The following is a 5943-nucleotide window of genomic DNA, read 5'->3' on the forward strand; positions in this document are numbered from 1 at the left end:
GACATGAGTGTGTGTGCCCAGGAAACACACTCGTCATCATATAAAGCACATGCTCACCTCGATTTTACAGATCAAGAAGTTGAGGCTCGGATTGGTTAAGTAAAGAACCCAAGATCCCAAAGGTAGGAAGTGAATAAGCCACTAAAAGCCAGGACTGGCTTCAAAGTGTACCCCTCTTTCTACGAGATGCCTTGAGGGTCCCTCTCATCTTTAACATTCTGGGATTTCTATATTGTTTGCTAATATTGACAGCACGTCCTCCTTCCAAAAACAAACAAAACTTCATAGCTAATTTTAGTTTTTTAATGTTTATTTATTTTTGAGAGAGAGAGACAGAGACAGAGACAAAGCATTAGTGGGGGAGGGGCAGAGAGAGGCATAGAATAGGAAGCTGGTTGTAGGCTCTGAGCTGTCAGCACAGAGTCTGACACGGGGCTCAAACTCACAAACCGTGAGACCATGACCTGAGCCGAGGTAGGACACCTAACCACCTGAGCCACCCAGGTGACCTTGATAATTTTAAAACAAGCTTCTCATTTCTGCTTTATGGCACACACCCATAGGCTACAGAATTAATGGAAACCCATAGCCTATACACACCCATAGGCTACAGAATTAATGGAAACCCTAGGCCCTCCTTTAAAGAAATGTCTGTAAATAGCCATGTCATTTTATTTATTTAAATACGAGGAAATTACATATCAATGTCAGCAATTAAATGATAGAGATATACACTTAATTACTAACTCTCTAGGCCAGTGGTTTTCTATTCTGTCTGTACATTAAAATCACCTTGGGGAACTCTAAAAATACCAATGCCTGAGTTCCACCTCCAAATTTTCCAACTCAAATGGTCTGGGAGATCCAGTTGCTTCTAATGTGCAGTCATGGGTTGCATACCTGTCGTTTAAGGTATAAACATGATGATCAAGACCAATAATACTCGATAAACCTTATCTTAACTAAGTCCACATTAATGAGAACAGATTCTTTATTCAAATATCAAGAGAAGTAAGCTTCTGAGAGGTGTTCATACGTAACTGCCAAGTTTAACACAGTTCCATTTATTAACTGTCACTAATGACTTATAATTAATGTGAATTTCTTAGATAAATAAAGAGCTATATTGCTTGAGGCATAAATAAAGGATGTTTAAAATTTCCATATAACTCAGTCCCGGGCACTTATGTCAGCAATGCTGGGACACATACGTACAACATAACAGCTAGTATGACCCTCCCTCTATGAGAGGCACTGCTGTAAGCTCCCTGCACACGAACTCCTTCGTTCGTCACATCCACAGCATGACATAGACATGGGTGTTATTATTTTACAGATAAGAGAACTGAGACACACAAAACTGAAGCTGCCCTATGTCACACAGGTAAAAAGAGGCAAAACCAGTACCGAAGAGTAGGTAATCTGCGCCAGAGTCCAGGCACAAAGCCTCCAACCTACACTGCACATTACACTTAAGACTTTGGATCTGGTTGCACACTTTACAGTTCATGGTTTTTAACGCTTGCTGTGCCAGTGGATCTTCCACCAGTCACAGGGGCCTCCAGGGAAATAGTCAGGCTGGTGTTATTATCACCATTTGACTGAAAAAGAACCAAAGTTAGAGATGTTACAAGTCCTCTTTTGCAAACAGAGCATCTCTCCCCTTAGAAAGTGTTTCCAGTAAGCAAGAATTTTTTTAATGTCAACGCACAGTTAAAGAATCACATGGATTCAAATTGTCTGCTTCTTGAGGACACATTTAACATTCTTGACACCAAACCTGTATAGACAAAGAAAGACATAGGCAAAGTCAGGAATAAAGTCTTGCCTTGGACACACGTTTCCACTCCTCCTCTCTCAACTCTGTGTCCTCCTCTGGCTCACCCCTTCCTTACATCCTGGGCATCTAATATCTTCATGCTGCATTCTGATAGGCTCAATCGCTACCATCATCATGTAAACTCCCTAAACAGGTCTCCAGTAATCATCATTGCATAATCTACTTCCTTTTATCATCAAAATTTTAAATACCTTTAGTGCTCTTATCTCAGGTGGTGCTCAGTAGTCATACTTCCATTTCCTCAAAAACTCGATCCCTGGTCCTAAGGTAGAGGATGATAAAAAAGGAGCTTCCCTACATTATAAAATATGGTCTGACCAGTAATAGTGGGATTGTGGTAAATAGGCTTATCAGTGAGAGACAAACTGGGGACAGAAACCACTTCTCATCTAAATCACACCACAGGGACCTCCATGTTCCCCACAAGATTATTTCACATAGTAGTACATGATATGCCAAATTCCATCATTTCACATGACCAAAATCATAACGTGAGATACCCTGTCTTTATGGCTAAGCCTGTAGACACCAGTGGATCAAGTGAGATGATTGGTGTTATTAATAAAACTAGTCAAAACAATAAGTCACTTCGGACAAACAGCTTAGCTGCTTCTGAAAGATATGTGATTGCAGTAATCATCAATCTTGCTAAATATGCAGACAAAATATTCACTTTTCCAGCCTCTGACTAAAGTTATTACATATACGCCACCAAAGAGAGAGAGAGAGAGAGAGAGAGAGAGAGAGAGAGAGAGAATATAGTGGCAAATTATGTATAAAACATTGAGTCAAGACCTCTGTATTTCAAGCCCAGCTATGCTACTGATTTTTTATAAAATTAGCCAACATCTTTTCACCTGGGAGAAGGAAACTTTGAGGAAAAAATGCTTCCATTTTCCCATGTGAAAAACAGTTTCAAGAAGTTCCTAGTTCTCAGGGTCATTTGAAGTAAAGCATTGCAAAGTTAACCACTTGAAAACAGAGGGTCAAATCACACTGAAAACTCAACCATCTCTCAGGAAGCTTGGCAGTACCTTCATTGGCTATGTGGTGGGAACTGCCTGTCCCCCTTCATCGGCGACTTGGGGTGAGTCGCCTGTACCCCTCATCGTTGTCCTGCACCCCTTCATCGGCGACATGGGAGTATACCACATGCCCCCTTCATCAGCGATGTGGGGGGGGAACCGCCTAATGCAACTGACTTCTGTGCATTGATTTTATATCCTGCAACTTTGCTGAATTCATGAATCAATTCTAGCAGTTTTTTGGTGGAATCTTTAGGGTTTTCCATATAGAATATCATGTCATCTGCGAGAAGTAAAAGTTTGACCTTCTCTGGGCTGATTTGGATGACTTTTATTTCTTTGTATTATCTGACTGCAGAGGCAAAGACTTCCAGTATTATGTTGAATAACAGTGGTGGTTGTGGATGGACATCCCTGTCTTGTTCTTGACCTTAGGGGGAAAGCTCTCAGTTTTTCCACATTGGGGATGATTTTAACATTGGGTCATTCATTTATGGCTTTTATGATCTCCAGGTGTGCTCCTTCTATCCCTACTTTCTTGAGGGTTTTTATCAAGAAAGGATGCTGTATTTTGTCAAATGCTTTCTTTGCATGTATTGAGAAGATCATATGGTTCTTGTCCTTTCTTTTATTGATGTGATGAATCACGTTAATTATTTTGCGGATATTGAACCAGCCCTGCATCCCAGGTATAAATCCCACTTGGTCGTGGTGAATAATTTTTTAATGTATTGTTGGAGCCGGTTGGCTAATATCTTGTTGAGGATTTTTGCATCCATGTTCATCAGGGAAATTGGTCTATAGTTCTCCTTTTTCTTGGGGTCTCTGTGTGGTTTTGGAATCAAGGTAATGCTGGCTTCATAGAAAGAGTTTGGAAGTTTTCCTTCCATTTCTATTTTTTGGAACAGCTTCAAGAGAATAGGTGTTAACTCTTCCTTAAATGTTTGGTAGAACTCCCCTGGAAAGCCATCTGGCCCTGGACTCTTGTTTTTTTGGCAGATTTTTGATTACTAATTCAATTTCCTTACTGATTATGGGTCTGTTCAAATTTTCTATTCCTGTTTCAGTTTTGGTAGTGTATATGTTTCTAGGAATTTGTCCATTTCTTCCAGATTGCCCATTTTATTGGCATATAATTGCTCACAATATTCTCTTATTATTGTTTTTATTTCTGCTGTGTTGGTTGTGATCTCTCCTCTTTCATTCTTGATTTTATTTATTTGGGTCCTTTCCTTTTTCTTTTTGATCAGACTGGCTAGTAGTCTATCAATCTTATTAGTTCCTTCAAAGAACAAGCTTCTGGTTTCATTGATCTGTTCTACTGGTTTTTTTGTTTTGTTTTGTTTTTTGTTTTTTGTTTTGGTTTCAATGGCATTAATTTCTGCTCTAATCTTTATTATTTCCTGCCTTCTTATGGTTTTGGGTTTTATTTGCTGTTCTTTTTCCAGCTCCTTAAGGCGTAAAGTTAGGCTGTGTATGTGAGATCTTTATTCTTTGTTTAGGAAGGCCTGGATTGCTATATACTTTCCTCTTATGACTGCCTTTGCTGCATCCCAGATGTTTTGGGTTGTGGTGTTATCATTTTCATTGACTTCCATTCATTCTTTAGTAGGATGTTTTTCAGTCTCCAAGTATTTGTTACCTTTCCAAATTTTTTCTTGTGGTTGATTTCGAGTTTCATAGCATTGTAGTCTGAAAATATGCATGGTATGATCTTGATCTTTTTGTGCTTACTTAGGGCTGATTTGTGTCCCAGTATATGGTCTATTTTGGAGAACGTTCCATGTGCATTGGAGAAGAATGTATATTCTGCTGCTTTAGGATGAAATGTTTTGAATATATCTGTTAAGTCCATCTGGTCCAGTGTGTCATTCAAAGCCATTGTTTTCTTGTTGAGTTTTTGATTAGATTATCTGTCCATTGCTGTGAGTGGTGTGTTGAAGTCTTCTACTATGATGGTATTACTATCAATGAGTTTCTTTATGTTTGTGATTAATTGATTTATATATTTGGATGCTATCACATTTGGAGCATAAATGTTTACAATTGTTAGGTCTTCTTGGTGGATAGACCCCTTGATTATGATATAATGCCCTTCCGCATCTCTTGATACAGTCTTTATTTTAAAGTCTAGATTGTCTGATATAAGTATGGCTACTCCAGCTTTCCTTTGTTGACCATTAGCATGATAGATGGTTCTCCATCCCCTTATTTTCAATTGGAAGGTGTCTTTAGGTCTAAAGTGGGTCTTTTGTAAACAGCGTATAGACGGATCTTGTTGTCTTATCCATTTTGTTACCCTATGTCTTTTGATTGGAGCATTGAGTCCATTGATGTTTAGAGTGAGTAGTGAAAGATATGAATTTATTGCCATTATGATGCTTGTAGAGTTGGAGTTTCTGGTGGTGTTCTCTGGTCTTTTCTAATCTTTGTTGCTTTTAGAATGTATGATGTATGTATGTATGTATGTATTTCTCTATCTATATATATATTTTTAATCTTCTCTCCCCTCAGAGAGTCCCCCTTAAAATTTCTTGCAGGGATAGCTTACTGGTCACAAACTCCTTTAATTTTTGTTTGGGAAACTTTTTATCTCTCCTATTTTGAATGACATCCTTGCTGGATAAAGAATTCTTGGCTGCATATTTTTATGATTCAGCACACTGAATATATCCCACCACTCCTTTCTGGCTTGCCAAGTTTCTGTGGATAGGTTTGCTGCAAACCTGATCTGTCTTCTCTTGTAGGTTAGGGACTTTTTTTTCCCTTGCTGCTTTCATGATTCTCTCCTTGCCTGAATATTTTGTGAATTTGACTATGATATGCCTTGTTGATGGTCAGTTTTTGTTGAATTTAATGCGGGTCCTCTGTGCTTCCTCGATTTTGATGTCTGTGTCTTTCCCCAGGTTAGGAAAGTTTTCTGCTATGATTTTCTCACAGAACCCTTTTATCCCTATCTCTCTCTCTTCCTCTTCTGGGACCCTGATGATTCTGATGTTCCTTTTTTTTTTTTTTAATTTTTTTTTCAACGTTTATTTATTTTTGGGACAGAGAGAGACAGAGCATGAACGGGGGAGG

The sequence above is a fragment of the Lynx canadensis genome, chromosome D1 (assembly GCF_007474595.2).
Source record: "Lynx canadensis isolate LIC74 chromosome D1, mLynCan4.pri.v2, whole genome shotgun sequence".
Lineage (NCBI taxonomy): Eukaryota > Metazoa > Chordata > Mammalia > Carnivora > Felidae > Lynx > Lynx canadensis.